The 26,033-nt window shown below is 44.1% G+C and overlaps 1 protein-coding gene across 1 annotated transcript in view; it reads left to right on the forward strand.

Moving 5' to 3' along the window:
• The window catches only part of LOC126419426 (protein lethal(3)malignant blood neoplasm 1), a 147,875-nt gene that overhangs the window by 23,784 nt on the left and 98,058 nt on the right, over positions 1-26,033 (forward strand). The window lies entirely within an intron of this gene.

A 26,033-nucleotide genomic window follows, 5' to 3' on the forward strand; every position in this document is an offset into this window, starting at 1 on the left:
AAAACTTGACTTTCTCGTTTTGTTGAGATATTTCTCTTGAATAAATCATCCATCGTTTCTCAGAATTGAAATCATTTGTTTGCCTGTGCATGTACATCACATTCACTGGTTTCCATCCCATTCACATAATTCATTCCTGGTGTGCCGATCTTTTTTGTCTTAGAGTGTATTTTGCACTGTTAACACTCGCCATTGTTAACCAACATCCACTGATGAACTGAAACATTATCCCAAACAGCGTGTCGGTTCACCTTTAGAACGTGATGGGGCAATGATTGTGTATGGCATGTTACATTGCCGGACGTATGTGGCACCAGATTTCTAAGCACAGATCACTCAATTTACGTAAATTACGCGCAAATGGTTTACGGGTGCGGAGTTGGCGCCCTATAGCGTCCAAGACTTGTTCCATCGGGTGAGAGCAGGCGAATCTGGTGCCCAAGACATCAATGTGAGTTCACTATCAAGCTCCTCAAACCTCTGTAGCGCGATTCTGGCTTTGTGACAAGCACAGTTCTTCTGGTGGAAGGTGCCATCGCCGTCGGGGACACTTTAAAGCATTAAGGGATCCAGATGATCCGCAATATGTGCATGTAGTATGGTGAGTCTGTTATTTAATGGGCCGGCCGGAGTGGCCGAGCGGTTCTAGGCGCTTCAGTCTGGAACCACGCGACCGCTACGGTCGCAGGTTCGAATCCTGCCTTGGGCATGGATGTGTGTGATGTCCTTAGGTTAGTTAGGTTTAAGTAGTTCTAAGTTCTAGGGGACTGATAACCTCCGATGTTGAGTCCCATGGTGCTCAGAGCCATTTGAACCATTTGAACAATCATCCAGTTCAATTATTCTTTTCTCTAATTTTTTCCACATATAATATGTGTTTTGCAAGGAGACGTTACAACTTTCCTTAACCCGGCAGGTGCCCACAAAACCTCCAGGGGCACAAAGTCTCCCATTAGGTAATGGTCAAAATGTTTTGGTTCCTTAGCATATTACTCGTTTTTAATGTTCCTGCTCTCTCTTACTTTACATTCATACTGCCACGTAACTGAGTGGGACGCCTGCTGCTTCACTCGGTGCGTGAGACGGCTCCACAGCCGGCGGCAGACGTTTGAATGCCGCCAACCGTGAGTTAAGTGCGCCCCGCGCTCTTAACGGCGGCATCATAGCAGCAGAGTTGCGCAACAGCGGAGAGAATCTTCTCCCCTTTGTAGCGGGAAAGCGCGGCCTCTGGTGGCGCGTACTCGCGGTCGCGTAACGTAGTGTGAGCCAGCCACTGACTAGTCCCTACGACAGGTTCTCACAAACCCGAGTGACCCGCCGCTCCGAGCCTGAACTCTGTACTTAGCGTTCGCTTCGCTTCCCTGCATACACCACGCAGGTGTTCACTAGAATCTCGGCATGTTACTGTATCTAACACGGCTGAAATTTACAGGTGGTGGACAAAAATACGGAAACACCAGAAACACAACACATTATCATGCCTAAAACGGTAGAGGAAACTCCGTGGAACTCGAAACAGCTTCCAGTCGTCTCGGCTCTGAGCACTATGGGACTTAACTTCTGTGGTCAGCAGTCCCCTAGAACTTAGAACTACTTAAACCTAACTAACCTAAGGACATCACACACATCCATGCCCGAGGCAGGATTCGAACCTGCGACCGTAGCAGTCGCGCGGTTTCGGACTGAGCGCCTTAACCGCGAGACCATCGCGGCCGGCAGTCGTCTCGGAGTAAATTAATACAGATCTGTATGCTTTCCAGTGGAATCTTATACTACTATTCCTGGAAAATGGTGGCAAGTTCAGGTAACAGAAATGGTAGAGCACTTGCCCGCGAAAGGCGAAGGTCCCGAGTTCGAGTCTCGGTCCGGTACACAGTTTTAATCTGCCAGGAAGTTTCATATCAGCGCACACTCCGCGGCAGAGTGAAAATCTCAATCTGGAAACATCCCCCAAGCTGTGGCTAAGCCATGTCTTCGCAATATCCTTTCTTCCAGGAGTGCTACTTCTGCAAGTTTCGCAGAAGAGCACTTGTGAAGTTTCGAAGGTAGGAGACGAGGTACTGGCAGAACTGAATCTGTGAGAACGGGTCGTAAGTCGTGTTTAGGTAGCTCAGGTGGTAGAGTACTTGCTCACGAAAGGCAAAGGTCCCGAGTTCGAGTCTCGGTCTGGCACACAGTTTTAATCTGTCAGGGAGTTTCAAGTTCAGGTAACGATTATAGAAGTGGATAGTGATTATGCATCCTTCTCTCCCCAAGTAGACCATAAATGCTCAGTACTGTTGAGATTTGGTGGCTATACTGGTCAGGGCAGATACGAAAATTCATCCTCGTGCTCACGAAACCGGTCCTGGACGCTGCGAGCTATGTGAACAGCGGCGGAACACAGCATCCTCATTTGGGAACAAGCATTGTACTGTGCGAAGGACCTTATCAGCCAAAATAGTAACCCCATCCTTGGCAGTAATGCGGCCTTGCAGAGTATCCACGGTGCCCATGGAATTCCATGGTGTGAATAACCGGAACATCACCGAAACCCCACCATATTTCAAACTCTGGATGTAAATTCCGCCAGAAGTTGGATTTTTTATTTTTTATTTATTCTTTTTTTTCGGAGAGCTTCCGCGGGAGCGACATTCAGCTCTGCAGTGACTTTTGCAGCTGTCGTCCTCTCATTTTATTACAAAATCCTCTCTAATGACTGTCACGATCACTCAACACGAAATATCGTCCGCTTTAGCGAATGACTTTAGCGGATGACGTTTATCCACTTTCCCTGTATGTGGAAAAATTGGAAATTCGTGGTAAGCTCCTATGGAACCAAACTGCTGAGGTCATCGGTCCCTAGGCTTACACACTACTCTTGCGTACGAGCCCGTGGTGGATCAACGCGTTATTGACTTGCTCTATTTGTGAAGTTTTTTCTCATAAATCATCCGATTTTTCTGAAATTGTAGTCGTTTGTTTGTACATGTACATCACATCCCCCGATTTCCGTCCCATTAATGTAATTCCTTGGCGGTGCGTATTTTTTTTTCTTAGAGTGTATATAGGGTGAGTCGCTTAAGACATAACACTCCTTTTATTTCGCGAATGGCTTAAGAGATCGAAATAGGTGTTACGGCAAATGGTAGAGCACAAAGGGACAGGTAATTTTTTTCTTTTCTGAAAAAAAAAAATTCTGTCGTTTTTCACTGCCATTTGGGCTTTGTAGCCATTCTCAAGTGCATTTTAACACTAAATAATGTCTTACGTGTCAGTGACATCTCATGTCGAAATACATCTTTCTGGTCTTATTACGAAAATACGTTGCTGCGGTAGTGGATTCTAGAGTCCGGTATGACCAGTGTGTGTGTGTGTGTGTGTGTGTGTGTGTGTGTGTGTGTGTGTGTGGTCTTATGGGCCAATTGTCGTATTAAGGGACACAAGTACATATCCAAGACACAAAATATGGCTGACATTGGGCAATGCGAGAAACCATTAAGATACAGTGTGGCGTATTTAGCAGCTAATATATTCCTGTCACCTGCATTCATTACTGATGGCGGAAATTTCTTTGAAAAAATTTTATATGACTGTGGTCTGCCACGAAGGAAACGTCGTAAATTTTCTGTTTCTTGCATCATGTGAAACGGAGAAAGCATGTTTTTTAATAGCAGGATGCACCTTTTATAACGGAATTCGAAAGCTGTTCAAAAGATAAGTACGATTATGCAGGGTGTTTGAAAGCCGTTCTACCAAATATCTGGGAGTGGTGAATAACCTCATTGGGAAGAACGTTTGTTAGAGAAAAATGGTTGCCGACATTCCCTGGCGTTGCTATACTTCCTTTCGTGTTGATTATGCGCCTGAGATGCGGCAGGGCATAGGCACTCGACTTGTGTGTATGGCTTGTGTGTTATCTACAATTCAGTCATATGCTCCGTATGAAATGGGGAAGGTTCAAATGGCTCTGAGCACTATGGGACTTAACATCTGAGGTTATCAGTACCCTAGAACTTAGAACTACTTAAACCTAACTAACCTAAGGACATCACACACATCCATGCACGAGGCAGGATTCGAACCTGGGACCGTAGCAGTCGCGCGGTTCCGGACTGAAGCACCTAGAACCGCTCGGCCACAGCGGCCGGCAATGGAGAAGGCCCAGGAAAATTAAATTTCCTGATTCTGTTCTGAAGTACCTACATGTCTGCCAGCCGGTGTGGCCGATCGGTTCTAGGCACTTCAGTCTGGAACCGCGCGACCGCTGCGGTCGCAGGTTCGAATCCTGCCTCGGCATGGATGTGTGTGATGTCCTTAGGTTAGTTAGGTTGAAGTAGTTCTAAGTTCTAGGCTCTGATGACCTCAGATGTCAAGTCCCATAGTGCTCAGAGCCAGCCACCTACATGTTTCCGTTTAGCCACTGATTCATAAGGTTTTCTTCTTGAAAATAATTCTCTCAAATGAACTGGGGTAGGTAGTTCGCAGCGACCCGGATAGATCAGTGAAATCTTCTCGTCTCAGGGCCGGTGAACACCAAATGACGCCTAGTGACCTGGAAGCGCCAGCGGATATTTTATATCTACCAAAAGTTATTCCCCTCGACGTCTGACACAAAGATCTTGAAACATCCTCTATACCACTGGTTATCGTTGGTGCTGACATTTTTCGCAAACATGTCGGAGCACTGTGCTAGAGCTGAAAGACAAGACGGCTGAAACAGGTTATTGCCATGCAAATCCGTCAAGTGCTGATCTCGTGACAGGCCCCGCCGTTATATGCGGCAAGAACTTAAGCCAACCCTAGTAAAATGAAACGTGCTTCCTCAGCACTCTGCTTTAAACGACACACACTACTGGCCATTAAAACTGCTACACCAAGAAGAAATGCAGATGATGAACAGGTATTCATTGGACAAATATATTATACTAGAACTGACATGTGATTATATTTTCACGCAATTTGGGTGCATAGATCCTCAGGAATCAGTACCCAGAACAACCACCTCTGGCCGTAATAACAGCCTTGACACGCCTGGACATTGAGTCAAACAGAGCTTGGATGGCGTGTACAGGTATAGCTGCCCATGCAGCTTCAACACGATACCACAGTTCATCAAGAGTAGTGACTGGCGTATTGTGACGAGCCAGTTGCTCGGCCACCATTGACCAGACGTTTTCAGTTGGTGAGAGATCTGGAGAATGTGCTGGCCAGCGCAGCAGTCGAACATTTTCTGTATCCAGAAAGGCCCGTACAGGACCTGCAACATGCGGTCGTGCATTATCCTGCTGAAATGGAGGATTCCGCAGGGATCGAATGAAGGGTAGAGCCACGATTCGTAACACATCTGAAATGTATCGTCCATTGTTCAAAGTGCCGTCAATGCGAACAAGAGGTGACCGAGACGTGTAACCAATGGCAGCCCATACCATCACGCCGGGTGATACGCCAGTATGGCGATGACGAATACACACTTCCGATATGCGTTCACCGCGATGTCTCCAAACACGGATGCGACCATCATGAAGCTTTAAACATAACTTGGATTCATTCGAAAAAATGACTTTTTGCCATTCGTGCCCCCAGGTTCGTCGTTGAGTACCATCGCAGGCGCTCCTGTCTGTCATGCAGCATCAAGGGTAACCGCAGCCATAGTCTCCGAGCTGATAGTGCATGCTGCTGCAAACGTCGTCGAACTGTTCGTGCAGATGGCTGTTGTCTTGCATACGTCCCCATGTGTTGACTCAGGGATCGAGACGTGCCTGCACGATCCGTTACAGCCATGTGGATAAGATGCTTGTCATCTCGACTGCTAGTGATACGAGGCCGTTGGGATCCAGCACGGCGTTCCGCATTACCCTCCTGAACCCACCGATTCAATATTCTGCTAACAGTCATTGGATCTCGACCAACGCGAGCAGTTATGTCGCGATACGATAAACCGCAATCGCGATAAGCTACAATCCGACATTTATGAAAGTCGGAAACGTGATGGTACGCCGGTCAACTGCTGTTTGTGTATGAGAAATCGGTTGGAAACTTTCCTCGTGGCAGCACGTTGTAGGTGTCGCCACCGGCGCCAACCTTGTGTGAATGCTTTGAAAAAGTAATCATTTGCATATCAGAGCATCTTCTTCCTGTCGCTTAAATTTCGCGTCTGTAGCATGTCATCTTCGTGGTGTAGCAATTTTAATGGCCAATAGTGTAGATACAGTGCCAGTTATAACTGTTCAAATGGGGCTAAATGCTAACTAACTTATAGGAAAAATGAAGGAGCATACGAAAACTACACGATCCAGTGAAATTAATGTGAACACCGCCTATGTTAGACGTCAGCATGATATAACCACTCTCATACTGGAGGTTGCAGCACTAGCAGTAGAGGGTATATGAAACAGTGCAGTCGTTATCTCCACGCGGAAACGGACCAATATGTCTCATATCCAAAAGGGGACAATCATTTGCTTTTAGGCCAAGGGTGGAAGCATTTCCGAAACAGTTCAGTCTGTAAATTGCTCGCATGCCACCGCGGTTAATGTATATCGCTCATGGCAAAATGGCGCTATATAAAACTGGCGCCGAGACAACTGTGGTGCACAACATGAGACCCAGAAAATATCAGATACAGGCTCCCAGGTAGATGCTATTTTCCTTGACTTCCGGAAAGCGTTCCGCACTGTCGCCTGATAAAGTAAGAGCCTACGGAATATCAGATCATCTGTGTGGCTGGATTGAAGAGTTTTTAGCAAACAGAACACAGCATGTTGTTCTCAATGGAGATACGTCTACAGGCGTTAAAGTAACCTCCGGCGTGCCACAGGGGGAGTGTTATTGGACCATTGCTTTTCACAATATATATAAATGACCTAGTAGATATTGTCGGAAGTTCCATGCGGCTTTTCGCGGATGATGCTGTAGCATACAGAGAAGTTGCAGCATTAGAAAATTGTAGCGAAATGCAGGAAGATCTGCAGCGGATAGGCACTTGGTGCAGGGAGTGGCAACTGACCCTTAACATAGACAAATGTAATGTATTGCGAATACATAGAAAGAAGGATCCTTTATTGTATGATTATGTGATAGCAGAAAAAACACTGGTAGCAGTTACTTCTGTAAAATATCTGGGAGTATGCGTGCGGAACGATTTGAAGTGGAATGATCATATGAAATTAATTGTTGGTAAGGCGGGTGCCAGGTTGACATTCAGTGGGAGAGTCTTTAGAAAATGTAGTCCGTCAACAAAGGAGGTGGCTTACAAAACACTCGTTCGACCTATACTTGAGTATTGCTCATCACTGTGGGATCAGTACCAGGTCGGGTTGACAGAGGAGATAGAGAAGATCCAAAGAAGAGCGCTGCATTTCGTCACGGGGTTATTTGGTAACCGTGATAGCATTACGGAGATGTTTAGTAAACTCAAGTGGCAGACACTGCAAGAGAGGCGCTCTGCATTGCGGTGTAGCTTGCTGTGCGTTTCTGGATGAGGTAACGAATATATTCGAGCGCGCACGGAGGCTTTCCGGCAGTCGTTCTTCCCGCGAACCACACGCGACTGGAACAGGAAAGAGAGGTAATGACAGTGGCACGTAAAGTGTCCTCCGCCCCACACCGTTGGGTGGCTTGCGGAGTATAAATGTAGATGTAGATGTAGAACAAGCTATAGATGACAGAGGTGAACAACGGCTGCAGAGATGTATACTGGCGAATACACGTGAAACTGTTGAGCAACTGATCGCCCAGATGAAGCAAGGGACTATCAACAGTGTCTCCTCAACGACCGCTCAGCGAATGTCGCTGCTTGTGGGCCTCCACAGCAGGCACCTGGTTCATACGCCCCCACTGACTGCTGTCATTTGCGATGAAGGCTGCGGTTTGCACGCCAGTACCGTAACTGGTCGTCTACTGACAAGGGGAGGCCACGACGTTTGGAACGCGGATTTACTGCAAACTTCGTACAATCGTAGTACTCCATGAGGACAACAAAATGTGTCAGCCGTAGCGCGTACTTCTCAAGCGTTATTGAGAAAATCGCAAGATAATTTCGGTCGTCGAATACACATCTGTGCGTGGCCATTTTAACCATTAAGCGGAGGCATTGAAGCGGTGCCGGCACGGTAGCTCAACACGGGATCGAGTCCCGGTCGGGGCACACATTTTCATCTGTCCCCGTTGAAGCATGTCAACGCCTGTAAGTAGCTAAGGGCGTTCATTTCATCATAGGGTTCGCACCCGTGGTCTTAGGGTAACGTCTTTGATTCATAATCAAAACTCCTTCGGTCCCAGGTGTGAATCCCACCACTGGTTAAATTTGCCGGCACGGTAGCTCAGCGTGTTCGGTCAGAGGGCCGATTGTCCTCTGTAATAAAAAAATCTGAGTAAAGGAATCAACGAACAACTTGAACGGACGCCATGTGACGTTCGCACAGACCAAACGCAACGGACTATACTGAACAAAATGGAAAAAAAATAATAAGAGTTTTCGGTCAGAGGGTTATCTGCCCTCTGTAATAAAAAAAAACTGAGTTAATCGATCGACAACGAACTTAAACGGATGTCTCACGACGTCCGCCCCGAGCAGATGCAACGGACAAAAGCGAACAAAATGATATTTTTTAAAAATAAAAAGCGTGTTCGGTCAGGGCGTTAGTTACCCTTTATAATAAAAGAACTAAGCGAACGTATCATCCAACAAACTGAATGGGTGTAATCGGACGTCCGCCCTGAAGAAATTCAACGAACAATATAGAACAAAATGTTTTTTTTTTTTTTTTTAAATGTGTTAAGCGTTCAAGAAGCTGGATCGCTGGATCGAGTTCCGTTCATCAGTTTTTATTTTTATTTTCAACACAGTCATTTTCTTTATTATTTATATTACAATTGATACAATGGGGAAAATACGTGTAATCGGATGAAATTTTATTAAAGTTACAATGTTATTTGGCAGTCTACTAATTTTTATTATCACAAATAATGTAATAATCATAACTATCGACTAGTAAACGACCAAATGCATAAAGTCATACTGAAAATGTATGCTTGTCCGTGATTTGAGAAATCCCTTATACCTGGAAAGAGCCCGTAACGACTTGTTACCTCCAAGTTTTGACCGGCACAGACGGCTTTCAGAAGATGTGCAATTAATCGTCGCTTTCGACATTACGAGTACAAGTTGCAGAATGGTATTTTTCGTAAAAACATAAAGTTAAACGGCACCGCATACGCAAGGTCTTTTGACGTTTTCTGTGGAAAAACAAACCTTGTTAAAATTTTCAAAAACCTCTCTTTCAGACGATAGTTTGGAAGCAAACCATGCATAACGCAGTATTTCCTCACAAATCGGTGCTGATAATTGGTTATGCAGTGTCGAGTGTATTTTAGTAGGGTCTTCCGAGAAGCAATTTCTCGTTCGCTTTCGATTAAATATGAACAGTTTTGAAAACACGGACAAGCATGCATTTTCAGTATCACTTTATGGGTATTTTCCCATTATATCAGTTGTAAAATAAATAGTACGGAAAATGACTGTGTTGAAAATAAAAAAAAATGACGAACGGAACTCGATCTAGCGATCCAGCGGCTTGAACGCCAACGCCTTTTTTTTTTTTTTTTTAATTGTCTATATTGTTCACTGAATTTGTTCAGAGTGGAGTCCGATGACACCCGTTCAGTTTGTTCGTTCATCTGTTCGCTCAGTTTTTTTATTGTAAAGGGAAGCTAACGCTCTGACCGAACACGCTGAGCTACCGTGCCGTCACCACTCGGCTGCAGCCGCTTCATGGGTAAAATGGTCACGCACAGATATATATTCGACGACCGAAATTATCTTGCGATTTTCTCAGCAACGCTTGAGAAGTACGCGCTACTGCTTACACATTTTGTTGTCCTCGTGGAGTACTACCAGTGTACGAAGTTTACAGTAAATTCGCGTTCCAAACGTCGTGGCCTCTTCTTGTGAGTGTCGAGAGGTGGCGTTTCCAAGTGGATCACGTTTTTCTTCTGCATCGGACAGATGACTATTGGCCTGTACGGCGTGAAACGTCTGAAAGCAATTACCTTGCAACCAGGAGGGAGCGCTATTGTATGGGAATATTTTCGTGGCATTCCGTAGGTGATCTTGTAATTCTTAGAAGGCACAATACCTCAAGATCTATCCTTGGGGACCATCTCTACACCTGCATACAGTTTGCCTTTCCTTGACACAATTGTAACTGTCAGCAGAAGAATTCAACATGGACTGGCTGGCTCTGAGCACTATGGGACTTAACATCGATGGTCATTAGTCCCCTAGAACTGAGAACTACTTAAACCTAACTAACCTAAGGACAGCACACAACACCCAGCCATCACGAGGCAGAGAAAATCCCTGACCCCGCCGGGAATCGAACCCGGGAACCCGGGCGTGGGAAGCGAGAACGCTACCGCACGACCACGAGATGCGGGCAACATGGACTAAACAGCCCGCTGGGTACGTGTATGATTCGAAGAACACCAAAATGAGCTTACCGTACTCGTCGGAATAGAACCCAATCGAGAATCTGTGGGATCACTTTGAGCAGGCTGTCTGCGCCACGAAGGGACTGATGACCTCAGATGTTAAGTCATATAGTGCTCAGAGCCACTCTTCGCCACGAATCGTCAACGGAGAAACCTAGGGCAGCTGGCCGCGGCTCTGGAGTCGTCATGGCTCCACATCCCTCCAGTACCTTCCAGAACCCCACAGACACTACCCTTGCACGTCTCGCAGCGGCCAGAGCTGCAAAATCCAGTTATTTAAGCTATTGGCGGATGGTCACATTAACATGCACAGTGTACTTCGTATGTTTGTACCCGCTCATGTTTAGGTGAGCATCTTTTGTGGAATCAGGTAAACGAATGAAAGGCTTGACACAACGCTGGAGCTTGGCATGAGGGCCCGACTCACCAGGATTTAGAGCGCAACAATCGGTTTCGACCGCGTTACCTTTCTATTTTAGGACTTTTCTTGGATGTGTTTGCAAAGGGCTTCATGTCAACACTAACAAGCGATGCCACTGTATTTTTGTTTCTGAGAGCTTTCAAAATGGTTCAAATGGCTCTGAGCACTATGGGACTTAACTTCTGAGGTCATCAGTGCCCTAGAACTTAGAACTACTTAAACCTAGCTAACCTAAGGACATCACACACATCCATGCCCGAGGCAGGATTCGAACCTGCGACCGTAGCGGTCGCGCGGTTGCAGACTGTAGCGCAAAGAACCGCTCAGCCACTCCGGCCGCCTCTGAGAGTTTTCCAATGCGGTTAAAAAACATATCCATCCTTTTGAAAAATCTACGTATGCTCTAGTAATTTGCTTGATACAAGACTTAAAAGGATCAGACACGCAAAAAATTAAGTGTCCCCCTGTGTACCACTGTTTTCTGAAAATCTCGTTTCGATATTTTTAGCCTTTCTCGAATTAAAACGAGCGTTATGTCTTACGCGATTCACCCGTTGTGATCATAAGTTACAATAAAATACTGCGTAAGCAGCCTGCCGTTGTGGCCGAGCGGTTCCAGGCGCTTCAGTCCGGAACCACGCTGCTGCTACGGTCGCAGGTTCGAATCCTGCCTCGGGCATAGATGTGTGTGCTGTCCTTAGGTTAGTTAGGTTTAAGTAGTTCTAAGTCTAGGGGACCGATCACCTCAGATGTTAAGTCCCATAGTGCTCACAGCCATTTAAACCATTTGAACTGCGTAAACAACATCGGACGCTAGGGACGCCAGCTGCAAACCCGGATTATACGAGACACAGGCCACTCTGCTTTGCGTGATGTATGTCTGTTACACACATGTCACAGGGAACAGTAATTTGCATGGGCGTCCACGATTCAAGTTCACACGTGTATATTTACCTAACCTATACAGAAACACCTTTTACTTCGTGATTGTCTGAAGATGTTGAAACGAGGATTACTGTGTATGATGGTATGCACGTAAGTCTGTTGTATGGTTAAAACCATAAATCCTTAATTAATCAAGTTTTTAAGGCAAATAGGCTTCTTCTGTGGAGCGGCTTCCTAAACTTCTTGGAAATACGAGTGGCCGGCCGGTGTGGCCGAGCGGTTCTAGGCGCTTCAGTCTGCAACCGCGCGACCGGTACAGTCCTGCCTCGGTCATGGGTGTGTGTGATGCCCTTAGGTTAGTTAGGTTTAAGTAGTTCTAAGTTCTATGGGACTGGTGACCTCAGATATTAAGTCCCATAGTGCTCAGAGCCCTCTGAACCTAATGCTATTGCCTCTGTCCGTAACTTAGTGGTCAGCGTACCTGGTTGCTATTCGGAGGAGCCGGACTCGATTCCCAGTACTGCTACGGAATTTTCCTTGTTGAGGGGACTGGAACGGGCTACACTCAGCTTCCTGATGTCAACTGAGAACCTGCTTGACTGAGATAACGCCTGGGAAAACGGAGTGCTGACCACGCGTCGCTCCAGATCGCATCAAAATGGCGCCAGTGGTCGAGGATGATACGGTGGGCGTCCGCCCCTTGTAGCTGACTGGTCAGCGCGGCAGAATGTCATACCTAACGGCCCGGGTACCATTCCCGGCTGGGTCGGAGCATTTCTCCGCTCAGGTACTGGGTGTTTTGCTGTCGTTATCATCATCTTTTCATCCCCATTGACACGCAGATCGCCGAAGTGGCATCAACTTGAAAGACTTGTACCAGGCGAACGGTCTACCCGACGGGAGGCCCTAGCCACACGGCGTTTCCAATTCCATACGGTGGGCGGTCGGTCCCATTGGCCGGTCTGGACTAGGACGTGGAATTATGCTTTGCTTTGCCTAACGCTATTAAAACGTTGGCGAATTACTTGTATGGGTCGCTTACAGAGGGTTCCGTACCAACTTAATTATGTGTATATATATGGTTCATTCATCTTGGGATTCAAGGCTCCCAACGGTTTTTGCCTGTTATCGATATCGATAATGGCAAGACAATGGCCTCGGGAACACAAAGAACGTATCAGAATCTCATAGCAGTTCCTCAGACTAGCTCGGTCACACAAAAAGAAGCGAACAGGGGACCTATGTTTATTTATGTTGAGAGAGAAGATTTAATTTAACATTTTTATGTACTTACTAAAACATGACTGCAACATACATTTTACGTTTGCATGCAGTAATGTTCGTCTATTTTGCTTTTGACTCATAATTAGTGCAGTATATATTCAAACTGCAAAATGAAGTTTTTTGTGTGATACAATTAAAAATGAATAAGTTTAAGATTTTTTCCTTCACTTGTTCTGTGAGACCTTGCTTCTCGCCGAATTTCATGATCCTACGTCAACGGTTATTACCCTATATGTTTTGACTGGTGAGTTGGGGAGTTTCAAAATATGTGATATAAATGGCTGAATCTTATCATCGTACAGACTTAGAAGCTTAAATGTTTTACGTCGCTAAGGAACCATAAACTTAAGTACGGGCCGTGCGGGGCAGCCGTGCAATCTAGGGCGCCTTGTTCGTGCGGCTCCCCCCGTCGGTGGTTCGAGTCCTCCCTCGTGTATATATGTGTGTATTGTTCTTAGCTTTAGTTAGTTTAAGTTAGAATGGTTCGAATGGCTCTGAGCACTATGGCACTTAACTTCTAAGGTCATCGGTCCCCTAGGACTTAGAACTACTTAAATCTAACTAACCTAAGGACATGACACACATCCATGCCCGAGGCAGGATTCGAACCTGCGACCGTAGCGGTCGCGCGGTTCCAGACAGTAGCGCCTAGAACCGCTCGGCCACTCCGGCCGGCTTGAGTTAGAATAAGTATTGTGTAAGCCTAGGGACTGATGACCTTAGCAGTTTAGTCCCATAGGAATTCACCACAAATTTCCAAAACTTAAGTATGTGTCATATGTTTGAACTTGATACGTCTACCCGTTCCTAAGGAAATCGGTTCTTAACAGCCAGACGGACAGACAGATAGACGGTTAAAAAAAGTGGCCAAAAAAGTTTTTGTTAATGTTATAAGTTAGAAATCAACCATTTCCGGATTTTTCCTTTCACTTGTACTGTAAAACCTTGTTTTCTACCAAATGTCGTGATTCTACGTCAGCGGGATCCACACTATAGATTTTGAGGAGTGAGTTATCAAGTATCGAAATACCTGTGATAAACAGCCGTATCTTTTGACTGAACTGACTTAGAAACATAACATTTTTACACCGACAAGGAACCATAGACCTTAATACAGGGTGTTACAAAAAGGTACGGCCAAACTTTCAGGAAACATTCCTCACATACAAATAAAGAAAAGATGTTATGTGGACATGTGTCCGGAAACGCTTAATTTCCATGTTAGAGCTCATTTTAGTTTCGTCAGTATGTACTGTACTTCCTCGATTCACCGCCATGATTTCATACGGGATAATCTACCTGTGCTGCTAGAACATGTGCCTTTACAGGTACGACACAACATGTGGTTCATGCACGATGGAGCTCCTGCACATTTCAGTCGAAGTGTTCGTACGCTTCTCAACAACAGATTCGGTGACCGATGGATTGGTAGAGGCGGACCAATTCCATGGCCTCCACGCTCTCCTGACCTCAACCCTCTTGACTTTCATTTATGGGGGCATTTGAAAGCTCTTGTCTACGCAATCCCGGTACCAAATGTAGGGACTCTTCGTGCTCGTGTTGTGGACGGCTGTGATACAATACGCCATTCTCCAGGGCTGCATCAGCGCATCAGGGATTCCATGCAACGGAGGGTGGATGCATGTATCCTCGCTAACGGAGGACATTTTGAACATTTCCTGTAACAAAGTGTTTGAAGTCACGCTGCTACGATCTGTTGCTGTGTGTTTCCATTACATGATTAATGTGATTTGAAGAGAAGTAACAAAATGAGCTCTAACATGGAAAGTAAGCGTTTCAAATGGTTCAAATGGCTCTGAGCACTATGGGACTCAACTGCTGGGGTCATTAGTCCCCTAGAACTTAGAACTAGTTAAACCTAACTAACCTAAGGACATCACAAACATCCATGCCCGAGGCAGGATTCGAACCTGCGACCGTAGCGGTGACGCGGTTCCAGACTGAAGCGCCTAGAGCCGCACGGACACACCGGCCGGCGGACATGAAACGGAAGCAGTCGTTGGGAAAGGAGTGAGACAGGGTTGTAGTCTCTCCCCGATGCTATTAAATCTGTGTATTGAGCAAGCAGTAAAGGAAACAAAGGAAAAGTTCGGAGTAGGTATTAAAATCCATGGAGAAGTAATAAAAACTTTGAGGTTCGCCGACGACATTGTAATTCTGTCAGAGACAGCAAAGGACTTGGAAGAGCAGTTGAACTGAATGGACAGTGTCTTGAAAGGAGGGTATAAGATGCACATCAACAAAAGCAAAACGAGGATGATGGGATGTAGTCGAATTAAGTCGGGTGATGCTGAGGGAATTAGATTAGGAAATGAGACACTTAAAGTAGTAAAGGAGTTTTGCTATTTGTGGAGCAAAACAACTGATGACTGTGGAAGTAGAGAGGTTATAAAATGTAGACTGGCAATGGCAAGCAAAGCGTTTCTGAAGAAGAGAAATTTGTTAACATCGAGTATTGATTTAAGTGTCAGGAAGTCATTTCTGAAAGTATTTGTATGGAGTGTAGCCATGTATGGAAGTGAAACGTGAACGATAAATAGTTTAGACAAGAAGAGAATAGAAGCTATCGAAATGTGATGCTACGGAAGAATGCTGAAGGTTAGATGGCTAGATCACATAATTAATGAGGAGGTATTGAATAGAATTGGGGAGAAGAGAAGTTTGTGGCACAACTTGACTAGAAGAAGGGATAGGTTGGTGGGACATGTTCTGAGGCATCAAGGGATCACCAGTTTAGTACTGGAGGTCAGCGTGGAGGGTAAAAATCGTAGAGGGAGACTAAGAGATGAATACATTCAGCAGATTCAGAAGGATGTAGGCTGCAGTAGGTACTGGGAGATGAAGAAGCTTGCACAGGATAGAATAGCATGGAGAGCTGCATCAAACCAGTCTCAGGACTGAAGACCACAACAACAACAACAAGTTGTGTGTAAGCTTAGGGACTGATGACCTTAGCAGTTAAGTCCCATAAGATTTCACACACATTTGAACATCAGAATCCTAAAAGTACACCGCACATTGAAGGAAATGTACTTGCTTCATAACTCCGTTGTTAAAAGAGTTGTATTAGCCGTTTAACTAAATTACGTGTGCACTATCATCCGCTGAAAACCTCGTCTCGACAGCTTCACTTATTGCAGAAATGAAATGGGTGTTACGTCTTAAGCTGCTCATTCAGCGTGAAAACATCATAAGCTAATGGCTGAAAGTGCCCAGCCAACAAAAAACGCACATGATGACGCTGGCTGTCGAGAAGATTACACGAAAAAGTATGCGAAGGAACGCGAGAAGAGGTGTGCGCCACGTGCGGTAAGCCACCGAGGAAGCAGGACTCGTTAGCAGCTGTAGTGCGCGACAATTACTCTCGCGGTATTACAGTGCGGCGGTGATGCGCAGCGACGCTTCCTGCTGCCCGCAGCACCGCCGTAATTGCAGAGGCGAGACCACGAAAGCAGATGCTAATCGCGTCAGCCTTCGTCCCGCCAGGCGCAAGACAAATGAAGCGCCACGGGTACTACCGCTAACGGGGCTAGGTGCCACTGCTCGAGACGGTACACATCGCTGGAGGCAAACAGTGAAAGGTGCGGGCCGGAATTACTCCCCAGCTGGCGAACGAACAGCGGCCTTAGCACAAACAAACCTTACCTTGTCTTACTACACCCAGGTAAACAACAGGCTTTGTTTTCAACACGCTTTTACGACACAGTATGTGATCACTGTACTGTTGTATTTCCACCTGCTTACTGTCCAGTGTGTATAGGGTGGGTTCCGCGGACTGTGCCAGCCGAAGTGAGCGAGCGGTTCTAGGCGCTTCAGTCTGCAACCGCGTGACCGCTACGGTCGTAGGTTCGAATCCTGCCTCGGGCATCGATGTGTGTGATGTCCTTAGGTTAGTTAGGTTTAAGAAGTTCTAAGTTCTAGGGAACTGATGACCTCAGATGTTAAGTCCCATAGCGCTCAGAGCCATTTGAACCATTTTGAACCGCGAACTATTGGCATCCCGCCCCATTTTCCTAATCCATTCGCGACAGAGATACGCAGGAAAAAAGGCTATCGATAACTGTTCGAACAAGCCTCATTTATCCTGTTTCTTTTTCCAGCGGATTTGCTGCAGTTCGCCACAACTTCCTTTTGGGAGCCGTTCTACTCGTCACAAAGAAGCAGTTTTTATTTGTTGGATATACTCTAATCTCTATCTTCTGCTAAAGCTTTAATCTTCTACAGTTTCCTCTAGTATCATGGAAGCTATGTCCGCCCCGTTAGCTGAATGCTTGCCGGTACGATAGCTCAGCGTGTTCGGTCAGAGTGCTGCTAGCCCTCTGTAATAAAAAAAAAACTGAGTAGAGGAACCAACGATCAACTTGAACAGATGTCTCATGACGTCCACCCAGACCAAACGCAACGAACAATACCGATAAAAAAAAGGTCAGCGTGATAGAATGTCAATCCTAAGGGCCCGGGTTCGATTCCCGGCTTGGTCGGAGATTTTCTCTGCTCAGGGACTGGGTGTGGTGTTGTCCTAATCATTATCATTTCATCACCATCGACGCGCCAAGTCGCCGAAGTGGCGTCCAATCGAAAGACTTGCACCCGGCGAACGGTCTACCCGACGGGTGGTCCTAGTCACACGACTTTTACATTTTTATGGTAGCTATTCCCTGATGACTCAATGGCTTAACGCATGTTTTATCATCCTGTCCCTCCTCTTAGACAGTTTATACCATATAAATCTTTCCTCACCGATTCTGCAGCTAACCTATTTCTTTATTTTGAATCTACATGATTTTCAGCTTCCTTCCATAATACCATGCCAAAGACTATTCGAGTTTTCTTTCTTTTACGTTTTCCCCCCAGTCCATAACTCGGTCCATACAAAATGTACCACACACGTACATTCTCAGAAATGCCTTCCTCTAATTAAGGCTAATATTTAACAATAATAGACTTCTTTTTTTAGAGGAATACCTCTTTTCATGTATTAGTCTGCTCCTTATATCGTCTGTCAGGCGCTACTTTTCTTTCACAGTAGCAGAATTATTTCAATTCGTCTACTTCGTGGCCCATAATTTTTATGTTTAGTTTATCTCAAGTTTATTTGTGTTTATCGTCATTGCTTCATGTTTCTTCTGTTTACTCTCAATGCATAGTACGTGTGCTCATTAGGGTGTTCATTCTATTTAACAGGTTCTGAAACTTCTTCACTTTCACTAACATCAATCTAATTATTGACATCCGTTTACCTTAAATTGTTATCCTAGTCTTCAACCTTCATTTAGTTCTGTCTTTTCTTCTTCTTCGATACACTGATTCAACATTAGGGTAGAAGAATTGCATTCCTGTCCCACACCACTGTTAAACCGAACATTTCTAACATGTTATTTCATTATTATTATTCCCTCTGACGAAAAAAAACCGCAACACCAAAAATAATTTATTATTATTATCGTGTGCATCAATTACAGTATTACACATTTAGCAAAACAAAGAAATATATATAAAAATGAACATATGAAATGATATACAGTACAGAAGTTTTAAAACGGCTCAGACTACACTCGGATGTAGATGGACTCTATCCAGCTGAGTGCCTCGAGGGATTCTTGATGGAGCTTCTCAGTGCCACCAGGGAAGCGTCTGATTGGACATTCATTCACAATGTGGCTCATTGTTTGGGTGTCACCACAGTCACACACACTGTCACTTGAAAAGCCCCACTTGTGCATGTTGTATTTGCACCTACCCTCTTCAGTCCGATATCTGTTTAACTGCACCCACACCTCCCTTGGTTGGTGGAAGCCTGGAACTGGAACTGTTGGATTGTCTACCAGTTCTTGGTTTCGAGTTGTTGTAGCTTGCCACTCACGTTTCCACTCTGCGTCCTTATCGAATCCTGTGGATAGCATTTGGACTCCCATTTCATATGCTGGTGTTCTAGATTTGAGGCGTTTTCTGGGCAGTGATAGCAAATCGTTATGAAGAGGGATCGAGTTCTTTTCAGAAACTTGCTGACAGAGGTTGTAAAAAGCAGCCTTTCGACGGAGGTCTGGTGGGCAGATGTTTGAAAGCACTGGTAGCCAGCAAGTAGATGTAGATCGGACTGTACCACTAATTACTCTCATAACTGAGTTCAGTTGGACGTCTACTTTCACTACGTGAGCGCTTCGGAGCCAAACTGGTGCACAGCATTCTGCTGCAGAGTATACCAGTGCAAGGGATGCTCCTCGAAGGAGTTAATGTGGTTGCTCCCCATGTACTGCCTGCCAGCTTTCTCACAAGGTTCACTCGTGTTTGTATCTTCTTGGCCAAGTTGGAAAGGTGTTTTTTGTATGTTAAAGTTCTGTCCAAAGTGACTCCCAGGTATTTTGGGCTTTCGTTGTATCTGACTGTGCCAAGAGGGCCGAACTGTGGACTGATTTTTGCTGATGAATGGCGATTAGAGAGGTGGAAGAGTAATAAAATTTCAGGAATACATTTGTCTAGGTAACATATTTAAGTGGTGCAAGATCATAGATTAATGTAAGCTCGAGAAAAGCTGCTGAAAATGTTAAATGCTGCTGCACTAATAACGAGTGTAACAGCCGGAATGTTGAATGCAAGCATGAAACGTACGTACATTGTGTTGTACAGGTGCCGGATATCAGATTGTGGTATGGAATTCCGTGCCTGTTGCACTTGGTCAGTCAAGACAGGGACGGCTAATTCTGGTTGTGGATGACGTTGGAGCTGTCTTCCGATGATCTCCCATTCTGTAGAGCATCCTGGGTTGCTGTTTGAGATTGAAATCACAGTGTCGAATCACCAGACTGACAGCCAAATTTGTAGTCGGGCTGCGTGGTAGGACCACGAGGATGCTCTTACTGTCATATGAAATCGCACACCAGACCATAACTTCAGGTGTACGTCCATTCTGTCTATCACACAGACGGATTGGTTGCAGGCCTTCAACTGGCCTCTTTCTAACAAACATACGGCCATCACTGGCACTGAGACAGAAACAGCTTTCGTCACAAAACACAACAAACCTCGACCCTTCTCTCCAATGACCTCTCGTTTGAAACCACTGAAGTCGCAAATGGCAGCGCTTTGGACCAGTGGAATGCAGGCTACAGGGCGTATAGCTCCGAGCTGCTCATATTGCCGCTGCAGATGCAGTACGATGAACCAGAGCCATACGCCGAACACGATTGTCTTCCCTCTCGGTAGGGCCACGTGGCCGGCCAGAGATCGGTCTTCTTGCGACCGTACTTTCTCGTGGTCACTGCTACCGCTACTCATGTACAGCGGTTACGTTCCTGCCAAGTCTTTTTGCAGTACCGCAGAAACGACGTCCAGTTTCTCGTAGCCCTAATCACGATCTCGTTTGAAATCAGTATTTTGCAGTAATGAGTTATGTAGCATAATTCTGTGGCAACAGAATACCTTCTCAATCTTTTGTATATAAAACCGTTATACGTAAAAACAGGAACATGGTTTTTTGGTTCTCCTGAGGAATGTGAGATTTGGCGCCTAGAACATTTTCCTGTTCCCGCCTTTATATATTTCTTAAGAACCCTCCTGTAGCAGATTGTCAGTTCTTGGTCGTGGGACGTCCCATCGCAGATGGTGAAGGACTTCCTTTCCAGGGCTCCATTGTCTGTACATTACACTTCAAGGAGCTTTGAAAATATGAGGAAAAACTCCGTTGTCCGTAGCGACGCACATAGAGATTAGAATCGTACGAGGCCTGTTTTTTTAAGTAAGTACCGTTTTGAAATTTTAAAAAAAGACGTGCTAAGATATCTCAATAATTTTATTTTTACATGAAAGCCCGTACCTTCATATACTTTTCTACATAATTTCCGTCAACATTGAGGCATTTGTCATAACATTGCACCAGTTTTTGAATACCCTCCTCATAGAAGTCTGCCGCCTGACTTGTTAACCACTGCATCACCACTGTTTTGACTTCCTCATCGTCTTGAAGACGCTGACCGCCCAGTTGTTTCTTCAAGTGCAGAAACAGATGGTAGTCACTGGACGCAAGATCGGGTCTGCACGGAGGATGCTCTGGAGTTTCCCGTCGAAAAGATGTGATGAGATCTTTTGTCTGATTAGCCACATGTAGACGGGCATTGTCTTGCAGCAAAACTGTGCCCTTGCTTAACTTCCATGGACTGTTGCTTTGATTCTGGTGCGACGTAGGTCACCCATGTTTCATCGCCCGTAACAATTTGGCTTAAGAAATCATCACCGTCGTTGTGGTACCGCTCAAGGAATGTCAATGCAATGTCTAAACGTTTGGTTTTGTGCACATCCGTCAACATTTTCGGTACCCAATGTGCGCACAATTTTCGGTAATTCAAGTGCTCGGTCACAATGCCATACAAAACACTACGAGAAACATGAGGAAAGTCATCCCGCAAGGAGGACATCGTAAAGCGTCTGTTTTCTCTCACCTTATTGTCCACTTCCTGCACCAAACTTTCATTAACGACCGAAGGACGCCCACTCCGTTGTTCATCATGCACATTTGCGAGGCCATCTTTAAATGCTCTCATCCACTTTCTTACCATTCCATCACTCATAATGTTTTCTCCGTAAACTGCACAGATCTCATGATGAATATCGATCGCTTTTAGGCCTTTAGCACTAAGAAATCTTATAATAGCCCGTACTTCACAGTCGGCGGGACTCACGATTATCGGAGGCATCTTAAACGCTCAGTACACAACGTAAACAAGAAAGAATCAGACTGTAATGGCGTCAGTGCGTAGATAAAGGTACAGGTTTTTACGTAAAAATAAAATTATTGAGGTATCCTAGCACGTCTTTATTTAATCTGAAAACGATACTTACTTAAAAAACACGCCTCGTACTTTGAATAGCTGATCCAAAGCGTGCGTTGCGTGTAGGTTTGTATATACGGGAAATGACATCTGCTGGTAAGACGTGCACACTGTTCGAACTTTTTGCAACTTACGTTCAAGACTTTTTCTCTGTAAGGCACATACCTCTTTTCCCTGGCCTCCCCATTCTCCTCACATGTCACTCATGGAACATGTATGAGATTTCGTCGGTCCGCGCTCGTTCGGGACACAAGTACAGCGGCCAACACACATGAATTTTGGATTAGTACAGAAGCTATCTGGAAAGTCATTCTTCGGGAGACGCATTCAAAGTACGTCTCTTTCGACACAAAGACGTCTAGAGGCTGCTATTGCAGCACCTGAAGTTTTTCGGAGCGAGGTGGCTCCAGAAGGACCACGGCTGAAACACCCATCCGTCCATTCTGGCATTTACCATCATTGGATGTCTACAATAAATTGAAACATGAGCCCGCATAAATTAAGCGATGTTACAGATCTAACTGATGGATCTCCTCGATTACAGCGATGAACTATACTGACTACAGGCCATTCCAGGAGATGAGTACCTGGCTTCACTTGCGCTAATAGTGCTATGCCCCACGTGTTAGTAAATAAGTATAAACGTTAATGCAACGTACTTGGTTTATCAGTAAACACAGCTCACATAAATCACAATTCACAATATCCACAATAACACACTTCGGCCATGTTGTTTCACTGTTGCCAATCTAATATTGGCAGATAGTCACATAAAATACTCGATTTTAGGTCACACGACCTATCCTAATGACATCTGATCTTGAGCTGCCGTTCGCCTCTCAAAAACGTATTTACAGACCTGCCTCTCTACATCTGTTTTGCGGACATGTGGTCACATAAACCAAGTAAAAATATGTTTTCCTGGTGATAAGCACCGTCTCAATTTATAATACTTTTGACTCAAAAGAGACTATTACTTATTAAATCAGTCATAATGAAAACAAATGTGGCAGTAACAATATTCGTCATATGTTCCTTCGATGACTCGTCCTGCCATATTAGCAACATAAAATGTAATTCTTGCGAAATTTAAAACGATTGTAAAATGTGTTAAGTGTCTAAACGTAATGCTTTGTTGTGCTGATTCCAAAACAGTTCTTAAGTTTTACATACCAACCATATTTCCGAAATTACGAATAATTTAAGATTTTCTTAATGTTATTTCATCTGATGTGTTTGCATCCAAGTGTAGGTGTAAGACATCATCTTTTTCAGTATAACGAAAAACCAGTCAAAGGTTGCAAGATTTTACTTTTTATTCGATCGATGACTAGTTTAGGGCCGAGACCCATTCTCAAATAATCGTAACATAGACGAAAAAGGTATTTCCGAAGATGTCAAAAATGTGCATTAAACATTTATAGTGCATTGTTAATGTTCGTTGGATACTTTTGACATCTTTGGAAATGCCATTTTCGATTGTGTTGTGATGATTTGAAAATGCGTCTAATCCCTAAACTAGTCATCGAATGAACAAAAGTAAAAATTTGCAAGTTTCGGCTGGTTTTTCCTTATACACGTTAACAGAAGTTGCTGACCCAATCTACTCGTTGAAAGTTAGTATCATCTTTTTCCTCTAACATTAGCCGAATTACTTATATATTTGAAAAAGTTATTTAAATCGATTTTGATATTTCATAGTAGATTCCTTTGTTTATAAGTGGTACAGTTTTGTAATTAACCTAAAGAGTACGCCACCATGAAACGTATTTTCTTCTCATCATCTGTAGTTGTTATGGATACTCACTTTGTGGTAGAAAAATATGGGGTAATGGATTTATCTGGTTTCAACACTCGATATAAGGATTTCTAAAAGCGATCTAAAAATTAAATTTCTGAAAGCTTGTTTGGTATCAGCAAACAGTCAGCAACGTTCTGTAGATGTTAGAAACACGTCTTGTGTGTAACAAAAATAGCATTTACGTAATATCAAGTGGAGGTTAGGATCAAAGAGTCCGTTGCAAGGTGTTGCAAGGTGGCTTTGCATCAATAATCGGTACTCGATTACTGAAATTACATCTCACTACCCAGAGCTGGTTTTCCGTGATTTAACTGAATCACTTAAGGGGAACCTCCTCCACCCAACAATTTAACTTTACTTATACTTTGCCGGTTTCTAGGGAATTTAAGGTAATATCTATCACGTAAAGGTGTACTAATATTCAAGTTTTGAAGTCCCAAATTTCACTGGTTTTCGAGTTTTGAATTTTTAGTATGATTGTAGTGATACTTTTGAAAACGAACTTTTGGTACTCACACTTCAGTTTTCACATTTCAGGGACCGTTCACAAAATCCTGTTCAACAGTCGCACACGTCCATTTTATAAGAAATGTTATTAATTTTCAAAATCTATTTCTCTTTAATTGGTAGTACGTAAGTATGACAATAAAATAGACAAACTACATTTACGAAAATATTAATGCATATATGTATATAAATAACTCATGATTACTTTCTGCAGAAATTTCATTGGGACTGGTTAATATTTACAATAAAAAGTTGACATTGAAGTTAAAAAACAAACTTATGAAAAAATGATCTCAAAATTTTATTTAAAATAGATCGCTGGTACAAGGCAAAACTATTAAAATGTGACACTACCATACACTTTCACTTCCTGCTCCCGTAAGTCTTCTTTTATTGTAATTTCATTACCAGGGCAGCCTTTCCCTTGAATGTTTACTTCTCAAGGGAGCATCTTGAAGACTGCTTGATCCGTTATTGATCTCTTGATAAGTAGCTCTTCTTCTGAGTGGGTGATAAAGAAGTGCTGGAACACCTGATTTCTTCAAAACATCTTATATTGAATTAACAAACAGCTTCTACTAGATCTAAATTTTGTTTTTCTTTTTATTCCCTTTTTCTTTGGGCACTTGGACGAAATGAAATCGTGCAAACTTTCATTTGCATATTTTGTCTTGCCATTAATGCATCCTGCCAATAGCACATCAGAGGCAACTTTCTGATAAATAGGTACTATCTTGACCAGTTTGGTGGCTGTCAGTGCGTCACGGCCTCTCACACAGTCAATGTTTCAAATAATTCAAAGACATACTTGTAATTCGAATACAGCCAAATAGTTTTGGTGTCTGAGAGTAAGCACTCCAAAAATGTGGAGCAGCCATTAAAAGTTTTTACTTCCCCAATATTACCCTGTGCTCTGCCTAATGGCATTGTCGTCGACGAACGTAGGAACCTAATACTCCTTCTTCCACCGAATAATTTTTGAGTTTCGGCAATTTTTTATACCACCGTGGAAGTAATGCTTCCTTTGTAAGGATTTCGATTCTGGCGCCTGGAATAACTTTGATCTTTTTCCGACGGTTACATATAGCTGCGCTAAATCATGATTGTCCAGTAATGGAAAATAGATTGCCATTGATGTCACTCTATATGATGAACTATCAAGGTAGTTAATAAAACTGTATGTCATTCACAGAAGCCCTTTGCGATTGTTAAATGCAACCTAAAAGTTGACAAAATGATGGCAAGTAAACTGTCGGAAATGGAATGAGTTGCACGATTAAGTCTGACAGTTATCAAACTTTATGGACATATTCCACTTATAACGGGAATTAAAGTATTAAACTAACATTTGATTCGAGATAGTTGTCCAACATCAAGGTCAGTATGACGTGAGACCCTCATAGACACGAATGGCGTGGAAGCAGTCTTCCATTGTCAACTTGAGTAATATCTCCCCATAGACGAAACACATAGTCTAGCAGTTAATGAAGATCTCTGGCTGTAGCCTGGGATGAATGTACGTCTTCTCACCTCATCCCAAAATACTATCTATTTTTGTTGTTGTCTTCAAACCCCAGGCTCGTTTAGTGCAGCTCTCCACACTAGTTTATTTGTGCAAACCTATTCATTTCTGCGTATCTCCCGTAACTTACCTCCATTTAAAATTGCTTACTGTTTTCAAGCCTTGATATCCTTCCAAAATTGTGAGCGTCTGCCATGTAAGCAGGACATCCCGGGTTCGAGTCCCAGTCGGGGCACACATTTTCAACATGTCCCCAATGATGTATCAACGCCTCTTTGCAGCTAGGTTGTGGAT

The sequence above is a fragment of the Schistocerca serialis genome, chromosome 9 (genome assembly GCF_023864345.2).
Source record: "Schistocerca serialis cubense isolate TAMUIC-IGC-003099 chromosome 9, iqSchSeri2.2, whole genome shotgun sequence".
Classification (NCBI taxonomy): domain Eukaryota; kingdom Metazoa; phylum Arthropoda; class Insecta; order Orthoptera; family Acrididae; genus Schistocerca; species Schistocerca serialis.